Source organism: Thermobia domestica, chromosome 11 (genome assembly GCF_964235325.1).
Source record: "Thermobia domestica chromosome 11, izTheDome1.hap1.1, whole genome shotgun sequence".
Lineage (NCBI taxonomy): Eukaryota > Metazoa > Arthropoda > Insecta > Zygentoma > Lepismatidae > Thermobia > Thermobia domestica.
The window spans coordinates 157,924,818-157,951,085 of NC_137464.1; the positions used below are offsets into that span (position 1 = coordinate 157,924,818).

General features: G+C 37.4%; 1 long non-coding RNA gene across 1 annotated transcript in view; it reads right to left on the reverse strand.

The window, feature by feature from the left end:
• The window catches only part of LOC145664522 (uncharacterized), a 139,544-nt gene that overhangs the window by 25,049 nt on the left and 88,227 nt on the right, over nucleotides 1-26,268 (reverse strand). Inside the window, exon 3 of the long non-coding RNA XR_014127453.1 lies at nucleotides 20,262-20,409. This is a non-coding gene — a long non-coding RNA (uncharacterized LOC145664522). The remainder of the gene's footprint in view (nucleotides 1-20,261; nucleotides 20,410-26,268) is intronic.

A 26,268-nucleotide genomic window follows, 5' to 3' on the forward strand; every position in this document is an offset into this window, starting at 1 on the left:
TTTGTGATTGACAGTTTTATTGATACATTTATTATTTATTTATTTATTTATTTATTTATTTATTTATTTATTTATTTATTACGCTCACTTGGAGGTAGGACATTGTGATCTTTGGATCACAATCATAAAAGAATGGGTGATGAACATGATGTGGTGAAGTGCGATACACAGCAGACATAGCACAGGATTATGTTAGTAAACAGATGTAGGTTATTCTTCTCGCTTGGGGGCTACTCCAAGCATTGATGAAAAACAGTGGGAGCCCATATTAGTAACAGAGGTGTTACAGTGCAAACGGTGGACAGATGAAGGATGAGATATCGTCGGTCTTCAATTCTTCGGCTAAGGGGAGATAACGGTGGTTTGGAGGTAGAGTGTAGTGGTAGAGAGTAAAGAGCAGTGCTAGAGGTGTGTGGAGAATAGGGTCACAAATTGGAAAATCTACATGAGCTGTCATCGTATCGGTAAGAAGTGGATGGTGATCCTGAAGACGTGTGGTGATATACTTGATACGGAGAGACTCAAGATGGAAGAGAATATCTGGAAAGGGCATACGTTGATAAAGTTCATGTGTAGGACTAGGTAGTTTGATTCTGTAGGCAATGCGGAGTGCATGTCGTTCCAATATCTTCAATTTATTGTAGAATGAGAGAGGTGCGGCGATCCAAGCTAGATGAGCGTATGTGATGACTGGACGTAAAAAACCTTTATAGGTGTTTATTACAGTGGTTGGACTGAAACCCCAAGTAGTGCCTGTAAGACGTTTGAGTAAATGAAGACGATTGTAAGCTTTGGTTGTGATATGCTGCAGATGAGCCTTCCAGGTAAGATGTGTGTCTAAGGTAAGTGCTAGGTATGTAACAGTTTTGCTGAGCGGAAGACGTGTGTCGCTTACTGTGATATGAAGAAGATTGGGGTTTCTCTGCACCTTAGTGCGCTTTTTAAGTGGTAAGAAAACTATAGTTTGTGTTTTGAGAGCATTAATCTTTAGACGCCACTGTTTACACCAATCGACAAATAAATCTATAGCAGATTGCATTGAGACGTTCAGCTGATGGATGGTTTTACCTAATGCTAAAAGGGCGGTGTCGTCTGCGTATTGGAACACATGGATATTAGTGGGTAGAGTTGGAAGGTCAGCTACGTAAAGAAGATAGAGCAATGGAGAAAGAGATGATCCTTGTGGTACTCCAGAGTGAAGAAATATTGGATGGGAGAAGGTGTGATTAATGGTAATATATGCTAGGCGACAGAACAAAAAAATATATATGAATCGAATATAAGTTAGAGGGAGACGAAAGTTCACAAGTTTATATATAAGCCCATGGTGCCAAACCTTGTCAAAAGCTTTCTCCAGATCGAAGAGAGTTAAACAAGACGGCCGGGAAGTATTATAGTGATTGGTGATGTAGTTAAGGAGGCGTAATAACTGATCATTAATGCTGAAATTAGGACGAAATCCTGCTTGATAAGATGGCAATAGATTATAGCGGGTGAGATGTGTATGTAGTCGTTTCACTAGGATTTTTTCTAAGATCTTGCTGAAAACTGGAGTCAATTGTATGGGTCGATATGAGGAGACATTGTCAGCTGGTTTGTTGGGTTTAAGAAACATAAGTATTTTTGATGTCTTCCATTGTAATGGTATGTAGCCAGTGCGAAGAATGAACGAAAATATGAGAGAAAGAATGTAGAAAACTGCGTAGGGACTTTCTTTAACATGACGATATGAGATATTGTCGGTGCCAGGTGCGGTGTTACGTTTGCGTGCAATGGCTATACTGATATCTTCTGGAGTGATGGGTTTTGTGAGAGGGCGATTTGTGTTGAGTGGATGAGCAATGTCTGGCTGAAAGTGACAGGAGGAGAAGTCAAAGCGATCCACTGGGTGATTTCGAACAGGATGGTCAGGAGTAAGTGGTGTGAAAATATCTTGGAGGTATGTAGCGAAGGCATTGGCTTTGTCGAGATCAGTCTGTACTGGAGAGTCATTAATGATGAGTGGGTATGTAGTTTTTGTAAATTTGCCAGGAAGAGCGTTGAGTCGTTTCCAATATTGTGTAGGATGAGAAGTTTCGGAGAGAGAATTGCAAGTTTTGACCCACTGTCGTAACTTAAAGGCTTTTACATAATTTTGAACTGTGCGCTGAAGTGCTCGATGATGGCGAAGTGCTTCACGATTGCCAGTATGAATATAGTCACGGAAGAACTGTCGGGATCGCTGCACCATAGCAAGATATTGTGGTGGAAGTTTAGGCTTGTGTGGTGTGTACTGAGATTGAGGTATACATAGTGCAGATGCTTGATTAATCTGGTAGGTGATAGTCTCCAATGAATTATATAGCTCTGGTTCTGTTGTAGGGGGCTCAAGACTTTCTAAATGTTCACTGAGATATGATCGGTATTTTTCCCAATCTGCTTTGTCATAGCGAGGAATCATACCAGGTGGGGGAGCGTCGAAATGTTGAGGTTTCCGACATTGGATACTAAGTTTGATCGGCACATGATCACTCCCGAATGGATCGAGGACGTCTATGGTGGAGCGTGACGTTAAAGACGCTGATGTAATAGCGATATCAGGTGTAGTATTTGATTCTGGTCGTGTAGGTTTTGGAAGATGATGAAATGTGCCCGTCGTATGGGTAGTAATGAAATTCAGAAAGGATCTTTGATCTCTGTTAGATCTACTATGGAAATTTATGTCAGCAAGAATGACGTAACGTTGAAAGGTGTTTGAGATGTATTGGAAAAATGGCAGAGGAATTGGATGTCCTGGACGGACATAGATAGTGGCTATTGTGATGTAATCTGACTTGTAGTAAAGAGTGAGTACAAGATATTCTGGCAGGTTTTGAAGTGCTGGAGTGTGAATACGATATGGTACGTGTGGTGAAAACCCTATTGCTACACCGCCATTTGCCCGACGTGCTGGTAAAGTATTGTCTTTGCGAATGATTGTATAACCTGCTATTTTGCATTTCAATTTTGGAGTAAAATGTGTTTCGTTAAGTAAAAAAGCATTAACTTTTTCTTCGTGCAACAGTTGTTCAAATAGTATTTTATGGATGCAGAGAGAGCGTATGTTAACAAACATAAAAACAATACCCATAATGCCCATACTGTGATGATATTTACAAGGTTTGTGAAGATGGGAATGTATGAAAGTAGGCAGTTGGACCATTGTAAGTAGCTTGGAACTGAAGATGGAAGACTGATTGAGCACGGCTGTAAAACTAAAGGACGTGCAAACGGATGTATGTTTTGCAGAGTGAGAGTAATGAAAGCAAGAAGCTGTTTAATAGTTATTGGTTGATCAGATGTGCTGGGATCAGAAGTTTGATTTTGTGCGTCAGCATGCGAAGTGGAACTACTAGTTCAGGTTTTGCTTCTTCTGGAGTGGGTTTGGCTTTGCATTTGTAGCTATAGGCTGGATGACGCTCGTGACAGATTGAGCACTCAGGTGGTCGTTGCATATTCGGACAAGATCGGGTGTGATGAGGGCCACCGTAGCAGCCACATTTGAACGGATTTAAACATTTTGGTGTAGGATGGGTGTATTCCTGGCAACGATCGCAGCGTATAGGTAGAGGGGGTGATGTTTTGGACGGTTCCACTCTATGTCGTTTCTTATAGATGAATACCCCATGTTCAAGCAGGTCGTCGATAGTATCCTGCGATTCTGTAAGAATCCTGACCATATATGTAGCTCCTTGATTGTTTCTAATGCGAATACATTTTTTGAAGACGTATCCCTCCTGATGTAGTTCCTCTTCGATTTCTTCATCGCTGTAAGAGGGATCTACACCGCGGACGACGACGGATAGAGTAGGAGTTCGTCTGGGTGGCGGCATTTGTTTCTTGCGTTGGTCATTCAGTTTAGTGAGTTTTGCTGTTTTGCCGAAAATCTCAAAACTATGTTTGTCGCGAACTAATGTTGCAAAGTTTGGTAAAGGCGATTTAATGATGTATCCGTTTCAGACCGTGGTCTGTATTTAAGGAGTTGTTGTAGTAGAAGTTTTGTATTTCGGTATTTCGGATCATAATCCTGAAGTAGAAAGTTGTGAGTGTCAATCTGCGGTTTCTGAGAAAATTTTTGAATACCATCAACAATCATGAGGCGAGAGCTGTCGTCTGAACTGGCGATGCTGATATTGTCAGCATGATGCTTTTTATGAGGTGGAGATTTTGGATTAGATGCTGGGTCAGCGTCAATAGGATTGCCCTCTAATCCCGGATTGGCATCTGATGTTACAAAACCATCCTTGTAACTCTTGCGTTTCTCTACCTTCGTAGAGACAATGGAAGGTGTTGAAACTGCAGCTGGAAGACCAGGATGTTGTCCACTGGCCATAGTAGCCGGACAACAAGATTGCTAGAATGCTGTGTGAGTGTTCAGATATCTGTTGTAGTAAAGATGAATGATGAAGAAATGAATGATGAAGCAAAAGCTTCCAAAAATTGATACACTAATGTGTACAGTAGTGCAGTCTCCACTCGGGTGAAACCCATGGTCTCTCTCACTCTCTCGCCCAAAACCTGAGAAATGCCACACTTGCGTCCACAAATGCGTAATATTCTCAGTCTAGACTTGACACTACAAGAATGCCTCTAGTGAGAAAGCTGGAAACCAGCTAAGTATGTATAATAAATTGAGTTTTTAATTTAAAAAGTAATAGAAGAAATGATAGTCAAGTGTGAGAGATGTCAGAAGAATACAGTGGGTACGGGTAGTATCTAAACGAGTGTATATAATCTCAGTTTCGTCTTGATCAACATATATTTGTCTCTATTTCACCTCCGTCTAGTATCGGTAGCCTCGAAATAAACTGCTAACAAATAAAAATTTGTACAAATATGAACACGAACTAATTAATCTCAAGATATGATTAATCCTGATTAGTAGTTTTCAAGAGAATAGTGAGGAACGATCTTTTTGTAAATTTAATACTAATGCAGTACTACAACTACGTCACTTATAAGATAATAATACTGAAGTATACTCTCGTCGAACTATTCATTATGTCACCAACAAGAGAACAATACACAGAATAGTTAATGAGATATGGCCAATAACTACAATTAAAACGTAAGTTTTCTTCATATTAAGGCTAAATTGTAAAGTAGGAAACATACAAGAATCAATATTCACATTAAACTAAATACAATTACATGGTTGGAAGTAAATTCTGTTCCGTAGTTTCAGGGAAAAATGAATTTCCATGGGAATAAAAGGCATGTTATTCATGCCACAGGTAATTGATAGTTTTTCATCTGCCCGAATAGATTATTAATTTATTTAACTTATTTATTGTATATATAACCAAATTATGTATAGCATGTGCTCACAAAACTTGCTTACCCCTTGCTCATTAATATAAAAGAACCTAATATTTTATATCGAATAATCTATATTTTATTATTTCAAATGTTATAATATCCATAAAAAAGAATAATAGATGTCAACACAAAATATTGTATCGTATTCAAAGCACTTTCAAAAGATAGGACTAAATATTGTTGCCAATATTTACTGTTAATGGGAATACATATTATTCTTTTTTAATGTTTATACCAACATTATATATTAAGACGATAAATATATTAAAATTAATGTTCTTTCTGAATTTTTTCTGAATTTTGCAGTTGATAGTAGAAGTATTGAATTTAAGGCTGTCACACTATTCTGTCTTTCAGTTTTTAGCCTCAACGTCACTAAGTAACTTTTTAGAGGGGCATAATAAAAAAAGCAGTGCCTCAATTGTCTAATAACCTATCATTTCACCAACTGAGAAAATCCTCGGCAGAAACTGTTATATTGTGCTACTGCCAAAAGTCCTCTCGTGCCTCATTTATTAAGTGTAACTACTGTGCAACGAAACGGAATTAAAGTTTGATTTTATATGTTATTCTCATGTCAACCGACGAGCATAAACCATCCTTGGGAATGCTGTTATGCCCCAGTACTATATTTCATCCAAAAATATTACATACACGACAAAATTGTGAACCGAATCAATCTTGATGAACTATACTAACTAAAAACTAGCTCTATGTCCTATGTAACCCGGAGGTTCAATCAGGGCCGTGCCAAGGAGTGGGGCGAGCGGGGCGACGGCACCGGGCGCCGGAGTAAGGGGGGCGAAAAATCGGGAGAAAAACGGGCAAAAGAAAGGAAAAATTACTTTTAATAAATGTATGGGGGCGCCGTCATTTACTCTCTCCCCGGGCGCCGATTTTCCACGGCACGGCCGTGGTTTCAATGCCCCGTTCACAAAAGCTCTCCACTGACTTTTATCCTTAGCTAACTATATCCAGTTTCTATTTTGTATTCCAATCTCTCCGAGATCGATCTTAATATTGTTCTCCCATGTACGCATAGGTCTTCCTAATGGTCGTTTTCCGATTGGTCTTCCAGTCAATACTCTGAAGACGTTTCTACTTTCTTCCATTCTAGCTACATAACCCGCCCACCTAAGCCTCGTACACTTGAGGACCTTAACAATGTAGGGTAAACCGTATAAATTATGTAGTCTTGGGTCAGAATATTTGTCTCAGAATCTTGTTCTCAAATACTTTCAGTCTATGTTCTTCCCTCAGAGTAAGCGACCATGTTTCGCAACCATACAGAACGACAGGCATGATTATCATTTTGTATATTTTAAGCTTCAGATTGCTCGACAGAATTCGCTACGACAAGAGATTTTGAACCAAATAGTTACACGAATTCCCTGCTTTTAGTCAACATTTAATTTCTTCGTGAATGTGATTTTCCTCTCTTAATATTGATCCTAGATATATGAAACTATCCACTTTATCAAAAGTATTATTTAATATTTTAACGCATCCATAATTTGCTCTATTACGGTCCCGACTCTCTTCCATGTATTTAGTTTTCTCTTCATTTACTTCTAAACCCATGTCCCTGCAAGCGTTTAATAAGATATTATTTTTCTAAATATAGTTGTGTAAATCTTTGATTCTACACATTAAAAAATGCTGTATTAAATTCAACAGAATGGCATAATGGTTCTTGGAGTAAATTCTTTAAATTGTAGTGGTTAAATGAACTACCGGATAAAGATTACTTGGAGGCTAGAGTAATTATAATAAGACATCAATTATGCTGTTTTATATGGATTACCAAACAACTACTCTTACGAAACCAACTTATTTCTAAAAAGTAGATACCATGATAAAAGTAGATACCATGATGAATAATAAACTACTATATGTGACCTAAATTATTCGTAAATTGTTAAGCGGAACAAAATATATTGGGCTAGGAAAACGAATGGAGTAGAGGCCCCCAAAACTCGGCCGATTGTGGACCGAAGAGTGGCCGGGCTTGTAAAAATGTCGGGTTATCGAGAACTTGATTAAGAAAGAATAAGGACGAGTGTTTCCTCAGAAAATACAGTATTATACTTATATGTATTAGTTGCTTGAGAATACGACAGAGAATACACACTGTACAGTAACTTACCTGATAAGACATACCTCAGAAAAATACTTTATGAAGGTCTAAAGCTGTCTATAATGAAAATTAACTAGTAGATTTTGCAAAAACTGGCTACCTTTTTTCTATAATGAAACGTGTAATGTCCTGTTGTTTTCCGCACTGCAGGTATTTTTCGCCCTGCCAGGGTCTGGCCGAGTAATCCGGATTGCCGGGATATCGAGTGCCGAGTTTTAGGAACTACTTTATCGTGGACTTCAATGCTGCGGTTTGGCAACCATGTTTACTAAATTTAAAACCAGCAGAGGGAAATAATCAAGCTCAGTGCCGAGTTTTCTTGAGTTAACGCTATTTTAAAGAGGTTATACACTATGTGATCAAAAGTATCGGGACATCCCCCAAAACATAAGTTTCTCATATTAGGTGCATTGTGGTGCCACATACTGCCAGGTACTCATTACCAGCGACCTCAGTAGTCATTATACATCGTGAGAAAGCAGAATGGGGCGCTCCGTGAAACTCACGGACTTCGAACGTGGTCACGTGATTGGGTATCACCTGTGTCAGAAGTCTGTATACGAGGTTTCCACACTCCTAAACATCCGTAGGTCCACTGTGTCTGATGTGATAGTGAAGTGGAAACGTGAAGGGACACGTACAGCACAAAAGCGTACAGGCCGACCTCGTCTGTTGACTAACAGAGACCGCCGACAGTTGAAGAGGGTCGTAAAGTGTAATAGGCAGACATCTATCCAGACCATCACACAGGAATTCCAAACTGCATCAGGATCCACTCTCTTGTAAGTACTATGACAGGCGTGAGGTGAGAAAACTTGGACTTCATGGACGAGCTGCTGCTCATAAGCCACACATCTCGCAGGTAAATGCCAAACGACGCCTCGCTTGGTGTAAGAAGCGTAAACATTGGACGATTGAACAGTAGAAAAACGTTGTGTGGAGTGACGAATCACGGTACACAATGTGGCGATCCGATGGCAGGATGTGGGTATGGCGAATGCCCGGTGAACGTCATCTGTCAGTGTGTGTAGTGCCAACAGTAAAATTCGGAGGTGTGGTCGTGTTTTGCTTGGAGGGGCTTGCACCCTTTGTTTTTTTGCGTGGCACTCTCACAGTGCAGGCCTACATTGATCCTTTAAGCACCTTTTTGCTTCCCACTGTTGAAGAGCAATTCGGCGATGGCGATTGCATCTTTCAACACGATCGAGCATCTGTTCATACTCCAAGGCCTGTGGCGGAGTGGTTACACGAACATAACATTCCTGTAATGGATTGGCCTGCACAGAGTCCTGACTTGAATCCTATAGAACACCTTTGGGATGTTTTGGAACGCCGACTTTGTGCCAGGCCTCATCGACCTACATCGATACCTCTCCTCAGTTCAGCACTCCGTGAAGAATGGGCTGTCATTCCGCAAGAAACCTTCTAGCACCTGATTGAAAGTATGCCTGCGAGAGTGGAAGCTGTCATCAAGGCTAAGGGTGGGTCAACACCATATTGAATTCTAGCAGTACTTCAGCGTTGGCAATTTGGGGGAAAGTCGCTAAATCTAGGGGATTCCACTTTTAGGAAAGCGACAAAAAATGATTTTTCCGATTAGCAATTTTTTTGGTAACTTCTAAATGACAATTTGACGACTTCTGTGTTGCGAACAACTTCTTCTGTAACGAAGTACTCTTAGCTCGAATCACTTCAGATATATGTTTATATTCCTTTTGCTTATTTGAATCAGCGCAAGTGTTGACGAGCTGGAAAAGTACGTACATAGCATTTATGCCCATATTCCCGCTGTGTTTTCTTTTATTTCTTGCCCTCTGACGAGGACAAACTAAGACCTTTAATGTCTTTAGTTTGCAAAGCTTCCGTTTCGAGGCACAAATAGTATATTACAGGTAGCGAGCTGATTATCTGTAGAAGCATGAGTAAAACGGGATAGGATGTAAGATTTTTTTTTTGTGTATAATTTTACTATGTTTATTTTTGGAAACTCATTTTTGATTTCGTGGAAGTGAAATGTATAATAAAGTAAGTATATATATATATATATATATATATATATATATAGAGAGAGAGAGAGAGAGAGAGAGAGTATTAAAAGTGAAATTATTCTTAAATACCTATGGTGCTTTCATTTACTTTTTACGTATACGTTTTTGTAGCGTGGATAGTATTATAGCCTGAATTGATCACATACTTGATATATATATATATATATATATATATATATATATATATATAGGGTGGAAGGTAACTCCACCGAAAAACTTCCTTATATATTAAAAAAAAACAAATTGGTAATAAATATGGGTCGAAAAACGTCTCCTTTCAGAGTTATGAACTACAGAAGTTTCGAAAAATCATGTTTCAAAATGTCCTGACTTAGAAACTATAGGACCTATCCCAAGCGGTTTAAGGAATTACACAGGAAATAGTATGCACTCTATCGAAATATCCATGTTTTACTATCCTCCGTTATCGGCGAAACGAACGCACTATTAGTACTTAATTCCATTTTGCAGTACGTTTTGCCGATAACGGAGGGTTTTAAAACATGAATATTTAGATAGAGAGCATACTAGTTCCTGTATAATTCCTTAAGCCGCCTGGGATAGGTCCTATAATTTCTAAGTTAGAGAGTTTTGAAACGTGATTTTTTGAATTTGCGGTGGTTCGTAACTCTAAAAGGAGACGTTTTTCTACCCATGTTTATTACCAATTTTTTCTTTAATTTCTTATAAGGAATTGCTTCCCAAAGTTTTTCGGTGGAGTTACCTACCACCCTATATATATATCAAACATGTATATGAGACAAAGACGGAATTCCACGAATAATTTTGTAGCGACTTTTCATCCAAATTTGGAGTCAATCCAACATTTAGCGACTTCTTGTATCAACTTGTTGAAAACACTGTCAAACTCGTGCGTGTCGTAAGATGACATAGGCCCCGAAATGTCCTACTTGTACAGAATAATACCCATCTTATAGTTATAAGTATAAAAGCAAACCTTCCGTTTAAGAGTCCCAAACCGAACTCGTTGTTCCTTTGAAAACTGCCAAACCATTCACTTCCACTGACCATTCAGTTGACGATCCCAGTCAGAGTTACTAAACTACTAGAATTTCTTGCTCTTAGTTTACAAAGCATCCACCCTTTTCAACGCCTGATATCCTTCAACAAATTACTGCCACTGCGAAATCTACGTTTCATGTATCATTAAAGTCAGTTATTCTAATAACTACATCTACTTACACGCCACTCGACTAGAAACATCTGTATTTTCATACCCAACAGGGATATAGTTTTTCTCAACATTCGATATCGTCTTAAAAATAAAACAGTCTTCGAAACACTGTTAACATGTTTCAGAAGAACATGAAGAACACGTCACAGCTTTCCCCCTAAATGAAACCTTTCTGAAACATACATCTTGTTCACTTTCTCGTTATATTTTACTCCGTTATGATAGTAATATACCAGCCTTCAGAGTCAATGATGGCGCTGCGGTCGATTTTCGTTACAAAATCCCTTTCCGCTCTCATAAATGTCCTCTCTTACCTCCCTGCATATACACTGCTCCACAAAACTTAAGCAACTAGAAGGAAGTAGCAGAAAATAAAACGACAAGATTACTGCACCAAGTATAATCAACGGAAAGACAGTATAAACAGGTAATGCAACACTAATGAACGATAACAATATAGTTAGGATGTACAGGGTGGCCAGAAAGTTCAGAAACAGGATATCTCGACATATAAAACAGAACTGTGTGAGGGCATAGACAGTCAATATGGCGTTTAACCACCACGAATGGATACACTGGCACGACATCTGGCCTCCATGCTGCAAATCAGTGTTGATCAAGTCTTGCGGCAGATGGTGTCACTCCTCGAGGTGAGCTGCTCGCATTTCAGGAAGAGTGCATGGTGGTGGATTGCTCTGCGCTATTCGCCGTCCAAGAACATCCCACACATGGTCGATGCGATTCAAGTACGGCTAGATATGCAGACACGCAATGCGCGTAAGCTTCTCTCTCCAGATACCGGAACACCAGATGTGCACGGGTGGGCGGGCATTGTCATCCATAAATTGGAAATCCGGGTCAAAGACTCAGCAGAAATTGCACACATGTGTATGGAAAATTTCATCCCGATACCGTTATGTCGTCAAAGTACCATTTCTACAATATGAAAGTCCGCTTCTCCATCCAACATGATCCCACCCCACACCATGATGGAACCACTACCAAAGAACGGTCGTTCAGCAATGAAGTTTGGGTGATAGCGTGTTCCTGGCTCTTTCCTCACTAATGTCTGACCAGAATCAGACGACAGGCTGTATCGAGACTCATCGGAGAACGTAACACGTGCCCACTATTTTTCACTTCATGCAACATGTGTAACGCGCACGTTTGCGCTCACATTTCAATGATATACACAGCACAGGTCTCCTGCCACACAGCCCTGCTGTATTGAGCTGCCGACGAACAGTTTCAGGACTAACACGTTGTCCCGTCGCCTGAAACAAATAATTTGCCGGTTGAGAACATGAAGCTTGACGGTCACTTCTGGCAGCAATTGTGAAAAACCGATCATCGGCGGCCGATGTCTTTCTCAGGTGAAGTCCTTCATGGCGTCTACTGACTGTAATCCATTTTGGAAGCGACTTCACAGCCTTGAAACATTACTTTCGTTCACATTGAATTCCTGCGCCGTATCCACTTGGGATCGGCCTAGTTCCAATCGTCCAATTATTCGCCCGCAGTCAACGTCACTCAAACGTCTACCAGCCATTGCAAGGTACCTACGCTTGATATCCGACACAGGAACCACCAACTCACTGCTTGCAGCCTCGGACAACGGGGCTATCATGGCAAAATCTGTTTGCCGCAATTACGACGGCGTTTCGCACGCTCCAAAGCCGTCCCTCGTTTCGCCTGCGTCTCTTTGTATGTGTATGTCTCCTATCAGTATTTAATAGGCCCACACGTTACATATACGATGTTTTCTCGGGTTGCTTAAGTTTCGTGAAGCAGTGTATTATCACCACATTATATTTCCGTAATGTTGTCATCACTCTTGCTACCATTTATGTGCGCCCTGGTCTTCCTACTCTCCGTGCGTTCCTCTCGCTCATCTCAAATACGTATAAATACTTCATTATTTTGGTTGATGTCAACTTTCACATCTGTTGAAATGCCACTCAATTTTCTTTTACTGATTTCATCATTATTCATACCATAGACATATTCTCAATCTTCCTCGCTGTACTCGCTCTATTAGCAATACCACTCGTGATATAGCAATTGTTTCAAATACCATAATTAATCGTTGCACTCTTGATGTTTCGGACTTAATTGGCAGTGATCATGCACCCATCAAGTTCATATACCATTCAGGTCTTGCTTCTGTAAAATTCTCATTTCTATCACGTATATTACTCAGTTACAACAAAGCTGACTGGCCTCAATATCGTTCCTTCACCGAAAACACCTTGGTCGATTCCGATCCTCCTACTACACCGGACGGATTTTCACAAAAGGTTGCTCTCGTAATCACTTCTATTCAACACGCATCTATACTTTATATCCCTCAATTTGAATCAATTCCACATCGTCCAAAATTCCCAACACAATATCTAGCGTTAGACCGTCAATCGCTCCAATCTTACCGATCCAGAAGCTCTAATACTTCATTACCAACTTCAACGAACGGTCTACAACTATATTTCGGCTTACAAATTACACTAGTGGGTAAAAAATTTGCAATCACCTATCCGATATAACTTATCCTACTCGCTACTGAAAACGCTTCAATGCTCTTTGTAGCAAGCACTCTAAGACTCCACATCCGATTCTCGTACAAGATATGGCATTACATTCCGTCACCTAGAAAGCAAATGACTTGGCTGAATATCTCCAAACGATATTCACATCCTCAGAGTCCGGTAACACAGGAATTCCTCATTCAGTTGATCAAGTTTGTCTAACTGTCCTTCACTTCAACCTCACATCTCTCGTGCACTCCCTAACTATGTTTCTACTAATCCTATCACAGCCTTGAAAATCCCCTCTGTCATCCAGCCCAAACATAAGACCTCACCAGGCTTGGACTCTATTAGTTATGGTCATATTAAAGAAAGCCCTGTTATACTACTCACTCCTCTGGGACTCATTTATACGTTCATATTAAGCACGTTTTTCCCTACAGACTGGAAAGTATGCAAGGTACTCATGTTTTTCAAACCCGCCAAACCAGAGTCCGATGTTTCTTCTTACCGGCCTACACAATTAACATCTACTTTCAGCAAAATATTCGAGCGTAATCTTGTGAAATCCCTCCACTCATACTTATTAGACCACCAAATACTTTCGGCTGCTATAAAATCCACTTCTTGAACCTTTAACAGTAATGATTCATCTTCCTATCGAATAGATGTTCCTTTAATGACACGTTCAGCTATTCTAGTGACACATGTCACTAGAGTTTCCCATTAAACTCTTTCCCTTTTTTCGTGATCAGATGTTAGCTCTATTTCTGACCAAATACGCACTGCTTCTAATTAAACAGGATGTCTGGTACATACTACCGTATAGCATTATGCTCCAAATATTGTGAATTTTCCACTAAGGGTGAACAATTTTCCGCCACACATGATTCACCAGACTGACTTAGCAATCGTGGTAATTTTGTGAAACTTTGGTAGTCCTAGAGATAGATCGTGTTTGTTTGTGTTGTATTCTGTAGGAATTTGGATACAAATTGATGTTAAACGGTGCAGTTTTGCAGTATCACTCTCTTGCCCCAGCATGTTGACCTGAAAGTTCTTATGAATTTTTTTTAAATGAAATTTTTCGTCCTCATCTTACTTTCATTTTATGCGTAGTGTATTACACAGAATTTTCGATTTTTCATAACAGTTATCCCTTTTCTTGTTGCAATTGTCGTCTGTCTGACTGGCTTCTTTTTCTTTGTCATTCTTCTCCACTCAGAACAACTGAGAGCACGTGGATTTCAGGGCAAATGTGCTACTATTATCAACTTACAGATAGACATGAATACAAAGAATATAACAAATTGTTAAATATTACGGCAGTTAAAAAACTACATATTACATACTATACGTATTAAGTGCGATTATCTGTGTGCATATGTATATGAATACATGCCCTACGCAACAACTTCGAGAGTTGCTTGATAACTTCACATACCAGCAGACATGTTTGGAAGTGTATTCATTGTAGAATAATAAAACAGGTATTTTCAAAGGAACATAATGGAACTTCACAACAGTAAAATTATTGCTTTGAAATATTTTCTATTATACCATAGACAAACAAACCACAAAACCTTCTTGGGGGGTTCTCGGAACCGGGAATCTGTCTAATATAGCGAATGAGAAAATCAACTAGTATAATTGTACCGTGTCCTGCGAAAACGAACTAAGCGCCACTTTCATACTTTTGAGAAAATTATGTTTAAAGGTTGATGTCCAGCATTAGTGTAGCCGTAATCAAAAGTGAAATTATGTTTCTTTTTTTGGAAAGGTGTTGATTTTCCTCTCTTTTCGATTGTGCAAAACGTTTTAATGCTTATCAGGAACCAATCGTAGCATTTACATGGATTTTCAAAATTTGGCGCTTAGTTCACTTTTGCATAACACGGTACAATTTGTAACACTTGTTTTCTATAGAAAAATAAAACCGAACATTGACACAAAGTCATACTCGTATTTCCATGAAAATCAGTTATTATGAACCCTGTGAAGACTATAAAATATATATTTCCTCTGCTGCTATTTGATGGATCAAGACGAAATTTTCAGCTTAAGTTGAATATAAAACAGAACACATAAATACATTTTATTATTCACGTAGTTTGCAGTGTTGCCACGTAATAACTGAAAGAATCGCGAGAACGGACGTTTTAAAGCAAATTTTCTTAAATATCCCTCAATTATTTTCCCCCTGTACGCAGAAATGTCTCTTTCGTTAAGTAAACTGAAAGCCTACACTCTTACAAATCAATCGAGGTATAACTTGTTCCAGTATTGCACTGACGGTCGGAACATTGACACAAAGTCATACTCGTACTTTCATGAAAATCTATTATAATGAACTCTGTGAAAACTATTTAAAAAAAACATATTTCATCTGCGGCTGTTTGATGGATCAAGATGAAATTCTCACTTTAAGTTGAACTTGAAATAATACACAGAAATACATTTTATTATTCACCTAGTTTGCAGTGTTGTCACGTAATAACTAAAAGAATCGCGAGAAGGGACTTTTTAAGGGAAATTTTCTTAAATATCCCTCAATTAGTTTTTCTTTGTACACAGAAATGTCCCGTTCATTACATAAAGTGAAAGCCTACAATCTTACAATCGATCGAAATATAACTTGTTCCATTGTTGCACTAACGGTCTGATCTGCGGTCATTTGAAGAGATCCCATCGATGTCTGTAAATATACACGGGTGCTAAAGGGTTAAGGGCTCCAGAACCCAGGTGTTGCACATATGTTGACCAACAACTACTTTTTTATTCTAAGGACCTTAAGGAACACTTTTAATATAGTGGCAAAAGTTCCCTAGGAGGGAGTTATCACCCCCTTGGCCCTTGGTCTAATTGCCGTATATTGTAGTGCAGGAGCAACCCGCCAGCACATCTACCAGCTTACGAAACGTTACAAAGTGTTAGGATGTGCCACATATATGATGACGGTAAGGGTCGCCGTAGCTATGTGAGTAGCTTGCGTGCCTTTGAAGTGGGAGACCAGGGTTCGGTTTCCGTTGAAATCTCATGTATTCGGATTTACATTAAGCTGTAGCACGTATCACATAGGCTCTCTATAGAACGGTACACTAATCTCAAACCCAATGCCGAGTGCAGCTCATAAATCGACACGAGATGCATATGTTTCTTTGTTGTCTCGTCAGCAGAAGGACCCTTTCCTGATGTACGATGAGAAGTGCTTTTTTTTTTTTTTTTTTTTTTTTTTTTTTTTTTTTTTTTTACAACTGTACCCCCATGACGTTATCGTAGTTAGTTGGCACACTATGAACTTACCCTCAAGAAACCTAACAGACCAATAGATAGTTATGCTTTGTGTTTCGTGTCCTCGCGTGCTGCTGCCACCTGAACAGACGATTAGTGCTACTATTTACTCGCAATGACAGTGCACAAGAAATTGAAGAACGTGGATCTGAAGTTATCGTAAGAAGTCTTTAAGCTTGACTTAGATCTATCTTATCATCCAATAGAACACGAGCGTGTTTCCCAGTCGTCAACTCCTATCTAAAAAATTTTGCCAGTCTCACATCTTGTGCTACAGAACATCTACTGAGGTACAGCGATGTCATATTGTCGCTAAGTTTCGTTTTCTTACTTGTTCTTTGTTGTTTTATATGTTCGTGTATTACTGTTTAATTCGAACAATTGTTCAAGTAAGGGTTATAGTTATTTACAGTGCAGTTATTTTTTTGTCATTCATCAACCATATCTTCAATGTTCAGCAATATTATTTTTCCCATCTGTTGTTTCACATTTTCTCAATTGTGCACTTGCAAGTTGGCTCCAAGAATTGTACTAATATCTTTCGGTGTATCAGAGGTGAAGAAAAACATTTCTATGATTGGCGCAGAGCCCAGACTTTACGAGTTGTTGCGGTCAGTTCAGTGCTTGTGAATCATTGAAGTGATTTCTCCATCAAGACAACTCGAAGTCACATGTTGTTAAGGTCACCCGCGGCCATTGCTGGGCTTGCTGGGAAATGTTAATGCATCTAATACATTCCATGGCAATTGCACTGTCTAGTCATCGCTTATTCTATTCGTTATACTACCACACTGCGGATTCATAGTCAACCCGAGCATGGCAGATAGATTATTTCAGCTGATCTGGCCGATTTCTAAATTTCCAGCAACATCGTATTTAACGTCAGTGATGAGGAAAAAGGCCTGCGGGCCAGATGCGGCCCCCTGAAAGGTTATATCCGTCCCGCCGCTATATAACTTCTAATCTAACAAATGAAAACAAGAATAAGGCTACTACGAAAGGTTGATTGATTGATTTTTGAGTTTTACGTCCTGTTCAGCAGCGAAGCTATATGAGACGTGGACCAACTGATTAACGTGGAATCCGAACCACATGAGCTCCCGCCGGGAATCGAACCCGGGTCTCCCGCACCAAAGGTGCGCATGCTAACCGCTTAGCCATGAAGGAGCTCCCTACTACGAAAGAGTTGCATCAGAACTAGACTGACAGATGAATATTTAATTTAACATCTTAGTGGATTTTAATTCGAATTATATTATGAGAAACTTTAATCATTTATAAGACTTATTATTGCATGAATTTTGTAAAATGTACGAGGGCATGCTAAAAGTTTTTAGATACTAAAGTTCATATAGTATTGCCCTACTGAAACGTACCATGTTTAAAATAGTATTCCGCTAATGCTGAAAGGTTTAACTGCTGGTTTGTTTAGTGCTACTATCGTTTAGAAAAGTATTTCGGGCACTCTGCTTTTTCACGCGCAACCGTTTTAAATTGGTTTGCAGACTCTAAACGCGGATAACAAAGTATGATAGATGAGTCTCGCTCTGGACGTCCTAGCACCGTAGTTACGGATGAAAATGTCACAGCACTAAGAAATCTTGTGAAAGAAGATCTCTATATCAATACCAGGATATTCAGTCAACTTTGAAGTTTAGATCAATTGCAGCCCAGTCTGCAATAAAAGATTATCTCGGCGTTTCCAAGCGTTGCAGTCTCTGGTCTCATATGTGCTTGCTCCTGATAAGAAAATGAACACCTGGAGTGGCCTCTGTGTACTTAAAAGATTTTGTGCAGGGGCAAATCGACACAGGTGACGAAACATGGATTTAGAACTTTGACCTCAAAACAAAATAGCAGTTGACAGTATGATGTTTTCAAACTGAAACTCCACCTTTGAAAGTTAACACGAACCGTGGGTAAAGTTAATGTGGCATTTTTTTTCCTAAGATCGGCCGTGTAGAAATTAGTCGTGGACACAAAAACCGTTTTTTGAAAATTTTCAAAAAACCGGTTTCGGTTTTTCACCGGAACCGGTTTCGGTTTTCTTTAAAACCGGTTTCGGTTTCCTCCAAAGCCGGTCCGTTTTTACCTGGTCCGGTTTCGGTTTTCTTCAAAACCGATTCCGTTTTTTTTTTCAAAATTTGTTCTATTTCTGACCAGAATGGTGTTTCGTTGTTCTCCGGAAACCGAATCCATTTCCACAGAAATAGTTTTGTGTGTTTTCGAAAAGTTTTCACCGAACCGATTTTGGAGAAAACCGAAACCGGTTTCGGTGAAAAACCGAACCGGTTTTGGAGAAAAACGAAATGTCGGTTTTTCGGGTTTCGGTTTTTATAAAAACCGGTTATGCCCATCCCTAGTAGAAATTATAGTTATATCAACATATAGTGACAAGAGAATGGTACGTTACTTGCTGCCTTTCGAGTGTCTTTGAAGCTTGAAGATCTGCCTCCTGAAAGTCTCCATTGTCTCACTTTCTCCTTCATAATGACAATGCACAGACACAGACAACAGCGAAAACTTTGGAGTTTCTGCAGGAAAGCAGTTTCTGTGTTCTTCGTACCCAGCATACTCTCCAGGTTTAGCTCCGTGTGATTTTGCCTTGTTCTCAAACTCCCCAAAAAAGCTTAGAGGAGGCTGCTTTCACACAAGCGAAGAGGCTATCGAAGCCTATAATATTGAAATTTCTGATACTCTAAAACACGAATTTTTAAAAATATTTGACTCATGGCTTTTAAGAACACAAAAGTATATTCATACTTGTTGGAACTATTATGAGAAATTGTATCTCTTTATTGGATCAACACCTGAAAGAACTTCTGAAGTAACAAATATGTACAGTTTCAAACTGCTTTGCTAGAAAGTACCTATGAACTATTTTCGGCTTATTTTGTTTCACTTTGTGACTATAATTCCACCTTGTCTTTAGTACTTGGTCTTCTATAACTTCAGATTCACTAAGTGAATACTTCTAGATCTTTCCAAGATAAGCCTATTAATATTTATGTGATGATTTTGATTTACATTGAGCATATTGAAACGAAAAATTATCTTCTTGTTCTTGAAACAAAGTACAAAAGGCAAAGTAAATAGGACTAAATTAAAGTATGAAGCCAATTTTCCTGTCACTTTTTTGACACTCTTCTAAGTAGTTTGCGGAATTTGCTGCATTACTGCTCTTAACATACATACATACATATATATATATATATATATATATATATATATATATATATATATATATATATATATATGTGTGTGTGTGTGTGTGTGTGTGTGTGTGTGTGTATGTGTGTGTGTGTTTAAATGGTTACTATCTCTGTTTGTTTGTTGTCCATACTCATCTCATTCATCACCGAATGACTTCTTTTTATTCCCACACATGAAAAATAAGATGTGTTAAGAGATTTGTGTCACTTGAACACCTGCTAACACATTTCGATCACCTCTTCTGAGTTAGCAGCCTCAGAGTGGAAAAAAAGCTTTCAAAATTATTTTGAGTGTCTGAAAAGCGTACTGATTTTACAAATGAATACTTTGAAAGACAAGAAAAAAAATAGCTTTTAGAATTTGACAAATCTTTTGTTTGTTTGTTTGTTCATGTTGAATGCACAAACTTTTCCAGCAGTTCTCGTTTTCCCGTGCCTATCATTGGTTATGGAAATGAAGGACACAATCTAAGGAAATAGCTTCAATCGAACTTGCTATGAGTAAGAATAACATCTTACCTCAAAAGTATCCTTAAATTTCATATGCTTCATGCAGCCTCTGTCATTTAATTAAGTATTAGTCCTGGATTCTGGAAGGCCTAGGAAGAGACTTCTTATATAGGCTCCACCACGACCGTCTCAAAGGAATTCAAGTGTCTAGCTTGTTCTGTAAAGGAAGTTTCATATACTATAAATTTATTCTATTAATTACAATTGTAAAAAATATTACAGGTAAGTTTATTACTATAATTTACAAGCTAAAATAACATGAAAAAAATCGTGAAATATATTTTTATCACAGCAAAATTTGAATCAAATTTAAAACAAGAAATAATCTTTTAAAAATTAAAAAAAAAAAACAGGTAGTACTGTATTGGCCCTTCGAAACTTAAGAAAAAGTGAGTTAAATTCAGGGGAAAATTGATATTTTATCTTAGCTTGTACCACATATCTCAAGTACACGTAAAATGTGCCTGGGTTTCGGGGAGACAGTAGGAAGCTAAGGGCTCGGTGGAAGTAAGATTGAACACTTCTAGAGGCCATCAGTACCACGCTCTGGTATTTTTTACCAGCATTTTCCCTCAGATGTACATTTCAAAGAGGCTTTTTGAACCCCTCAGAACATTACAAGATAATAATAATAATAATAATAATAATAATAATAATAATAATAATAATAATAATAATAATAATAATAATAATAATAATAATAATAATAATAATAATAATAATAAAAATAATAATAATAATAATAATAATAATAATAATAATAATAATAATAATAATAATAATAGAGGAAATCGTGCCAAACCACTAAGTTGATATATACCATACCATTCCGTATGGTATACACACAGTACTTACAAGTATTTGAGAAACATTGTAGTTTTTTAAGAGCTCAGTGTGGCTTCATAATAGAAATTTGGACAGACAGGTGCAATTTATTTTTGGTTAAAGACAATACAAGTGCAGTTCTAATGATGAAAATAATAAGTACAATTTTGCACGTAAGCATACAATAGACTACAACAATATGTATAGAGATAGCATTACCATATAATTGTGTATTATATTTTGAATATATTGTTCTTTAAAAATAGTTTTTGAGTAGATCTGCTTATTAACGGAAAGAGGACTGAAAATAAATCTAGTTACGGATTGCAGAATCGAGAGAACATTCCGAGATATTAATCTTTAATTTTCAACAAACCTAACATTTTAATGAGAACACAATTCTATATCTCGATATCCCAGGACAAATCCGCAGACAAGGTCTTTTGTATAATTGAGATATATGTACTGGCGCATTTTTACGTAGTGTTCTTAGGAATACTATAAATTATTCCCTTGAAAAGTGAAGTGGTTGAAGGTATATTGAACACATGGTTATCAAGTACAGATATAAGAAAATTACTTTTTCATATATATTTTCTTCTCCATTCTTTGTTCTAAACAAAAAATATAATTTGATACCAGTTCAGCTACAATGCTTAGAGAAACAGTATATGACCTAATTCTGATAGACACAATTTAAATACCTTCATACATCTCTTCGATTTAGAACCTAGCTGCATATGTATTGGTTATAGTTTAGGAATCTTCCAAATTCAAGGAATAAGATTTCAGTTAAGCATACGTTCTAAAACCCAGGCTTTCCAGAAGCTACAGCTGTGGAACATAAAACACGAAGCAGGAAGCAATAAATTAACACTCATTCCTAGGAACCTCGAGTAGGGCTAAGTCTAGCTTACTAATAGTTATACAAACGGGAGGAACTAGAACGTAGCTTGATAATATTGTAGCAATTCCATCAACAGTATCAATAAATGTTGTATTAATCTTAAAATAGAACGTTTGGTGATTTATGATGGATGCAATTCTTTTTTTCTACTACATGAAGTACATCTTTTCAAATGCACTAAACTGACACGAAGCTGGAATCTGCTTTATAAGGAAATGCTAAAAATTATTGTAGATTTTTATTCTTCTTCTCTTTTTGCTTTCAATGACAAATTTAGGTTCAGTTCTAAACCCTAGTTTAGAGAAACTCTCAAAAAACATTTTATTCATTTCATTACATACGCAAACCTAATAATAATTTTTAAAAAATGATCTAAAGCGTAACGTGTCAATTTAAGTGTATTTTACTATTAATTTGGAAAGGTACGATATAAAAACTTGATACATAAATTGTTAAATTACTTGGTTTTCTAACCTTGAATTTAGCTATTACAGGGTGTCCAACCAATAGCACACGCGTCACTAGAAGGCAGCACTTCCCAAATGACACTTGCAGTGTCTGAAACTGAGTTACTCTACGAACTGTTAAACATAAAGTTATAGAAACAATCAGTATGCAATAAACAATGGTAATGTAAGTGTTCTATTTGGAAAATCAAAAATTAGGTAAAATACTACTATGGTTTCCAAGCTGCACAAACATACTAATTGCTAATGGTGTGACTAGATTATCCTACCTTCAAATACTTATATAATAAACAATAATACGTGTTCACATTCAAGAAAATATCAGATAATTGTATAAAAATTTAAATTTTAAATTTTATGTAGGCATAGCACCATTCTTTAATGAGACTGCGTTTACTCCTTGGAGATCAAATTTAAATTTAATTGTTGTGTTGTTATTGTATAAATGATTACAACACTGAAGTATATAAGCATAACAATTAAATTTAGGGAATAACAATTGTACAATATTTTTAGCGTAGTAAGATTTGCCCGAGAAGAACTTTATCAATACTTTTAGCGTTTAACGAAAAAAAAAATTGTTCACAGTAGTATCAAACATCCAATTGATATATTTCACTGACAAGAACAAAATGATTACTTCAGTATGAATCCTCATAAGTAATTTCCGAGAACAACATTTTTTTAAACCTAAAGTTTAATTTTAAATGAAAATCACGCCAATTTATAAGGTGCAACTCATACTGAAGTTACAGTTGTCAACTTTGACTGGAACCGAAACCGGACAACTCAAAATATTATTATTATTATTATTATTATTATTATTATTATTATTATTATTATTATTATTATTATTATTATTATTATTATTATTATTATTGAATCGTGAATTATAATAACAACGTAAGTGACATTATCAAAACTACGAAAACGACAAAAAATATTTTTCCATTACCCCACATTCTTGTTATATATTATTTAGTAAACTTGAACTAATTATGGACATACTTTGCTATATTTTTTTTTTATCCAATCTTCCATTCGCTAACAAAATGGATTCTCTAAATATGTCAGTCTACATCGTTTCCACAATTCACGATTCTATTATTATTCACAACTGATTACAAATACAATACATATTAAATATCTACGAGAGTAAGCATTTATTTCGCACGATAGTTACCGTTCATAACGCGAATCCAGTCACTGCTGCAAACCGCTAGTTTCTTTGTTCCTGTAGTCTAAAATTATTTTTCTTTTCTAACTTCACAGATTTAACAAGTTCTTTTCCACTGTTGGATTTGAGAAATTTAGCATATTCAGCACATGTCGTACGGTAGTTAAAATACACAAATAGTTCGGCTCTCACCATTTTCAATTTTAGTCTGTTTTTTTCATTATTCCAAATATTTAGTGTCACATTGGAAATTCGCTCTACAAAAGGTGGCACTGCTAACACATGTTCAAAAACTTTCAGCAAATTGAGGGCTTTGCATCGCTTTAAACAAGACAACCACATATTTGTAATATTTGAGTCTGATGATTAATTAATAAATAGCAAGACGTCAATTATTGCACATTTATCAGAAAAAATGTCCACTATATATATTTAATTGCAAATAATGGACACACTTCATCATGTTCTCAATTTTTAAAGGAATCTTCAAAATTTAATTGGCAAGCAAGCTTGAAAATTGAATCTTTATTGAAGTCAAACGATTTTTCAAGATTTTTCAGAATTATAGTGTAGACCTGCTGAATTTCTGTCACAAATTTTATTTGTTCAATCCGATATTCTTTCATACCTCAAATCCAAATAAAAAAAAATAAATAAAAATAAAATAAAATAATAACGAGATACTTTTTGCCAGTCAATACCTTCTTTACCCATCTTCAGAAATACGGAATATATTTCAGTTATCTGTATGTAGTTAACATTCTACATGTTTTATGGTTGTATGAAATAAATACATAACACTGGGTAAAATGAACGTAAATCTCTGGAACCTCTCATTACACGCTGTCATTTGCATGGACTACGAATATACTAATGCGTTTGGAATTATTCTCTTCACTCTGACTCAGAAAGGGGGACTTCAACAATAGTCAGTGCTAGAGCAATCTATTTACAGCAGGTGAAAAGACAAACAGCGTGTAAGAACATTATTGCAAAAACTAATAAATAAATATAAATAAAACCGTAAGTTCACTCACTTTCTTCGCATTTGAAGAAAACTCATTAAACATCTTAACCACTAACAACTCAACATCGTATAATATTAATTTTAGTCAGTATTTCGAAAACGACTTGTTTTTCCTTCAGTAACTGATGAACTAGTTGTCAGCACCATAAGCAACTAGTTGCGATCCTGAAAGACCAGCCTTAGTGATGCTCCGTTAAAGTTTTGGTTATCGAAGAAGTTGATGTTTCGAGCGTCTTCCTTAAAATATATAACAGCTGGCGTTGTTCCTATTCCTTCTTCGAAACCCCGGATAGCAACTGGAAATAATTTCAGATTTCCTTATTTGAAGCATCACGTACAATCGAGAATGAAGATAAACTAACTTTTTTCAGACTTTGTTGTAGAGAATCTGGAGCCAATACATTTTCTACTATAGTTTCGGCTCAAGTTCGTTCACAGTGAATGCCGGAAGACAGTTTCGAATCTTGAAACAGAAAGTAAGATAGGAGCGTATTTCCTCAGTCTTGTGAAAGGTAATTGGTATAGTGTTTTACTGCGTGATATGTTAGTATCAGATCTGTCGCTGACACTTCCTCTTCCTGACTAGCTCCCACTGGGACAAATAATTTTGGATAGGAAAATTTCTTAACACGTCCCGCCCCTGATCAATATGAGTCTTCGTACTGACATGATGCTTTACCGCTTTAACTGGATCGTATTTCACTGCGAAACTTACACGGTAGTGTTCATCTTGTTTATAAACCCACTCCACCAACTTTGTTTCTTGTAGCTGTTTGTGGAGAGCACGGTGGCTCCGTTATAGAGCGCTTCTTCCAAGTAAGTTTGAGGAGGACAACGTTGTGTCAGTGTGTTTTCTTAAGATTCTCCCGTTTCCTCACACGTGCTCGTTCCTCTTACAACATCAAACGGCTCAAGGGGTGAGCCAGCAGATTAAACATCCATCGCTTCGCTCCTAATTGACCTAGAGAGAGGATTTAGGTGTCTATCTCTTTAGGAAGGACGAAACGTTTCAACGGTGTGCTTTTCGTCCACATCAGAAGTCCAACAGCGGAAGGATAGGGGGACAAAGTTGGATGTTTTTATTTCCCCCCTAGCATTTGGGGGAGGAAAACTTTCCATCCAAAGGAGCTACAAGCGTTGAAAGTGGTATCAATAAAGACGAACAAACATCCTAACTGATGTTACCCTATGTATAGCTATTCTTGCGCACGTCAAATATCAGTGTTACCAACTTCGAGAAAATGAATTAATTTCTTTTATTTCTTCTTTTACGGGTTGGGCACGGGGGCCACAAAAGTTACTTCGTTGGAATCTATGTCCCATAAGTTTTCCAACGAGGTATAGCTTATATCTATGTGTAGATTAGGGGCGTCAGGGTAGACCAAAATATCTCGAAAAATATATACACGGTGATTCACGTAGGAAAGTCGTTTGGAATATTGTTCTCACTTGGTATTGAACTTGTGCCATTCATTTTTTTTTTTTACATGACTGTACTCAATGTATGGCGTATAAGTGAAAATACTTATTTCAGCATACGATAAATAACAGTGTTGCCATAGTCCTACAAGCTTCGAAAAATGTACTTTTTTCTTTCTTTCTTTCTTTCTTTT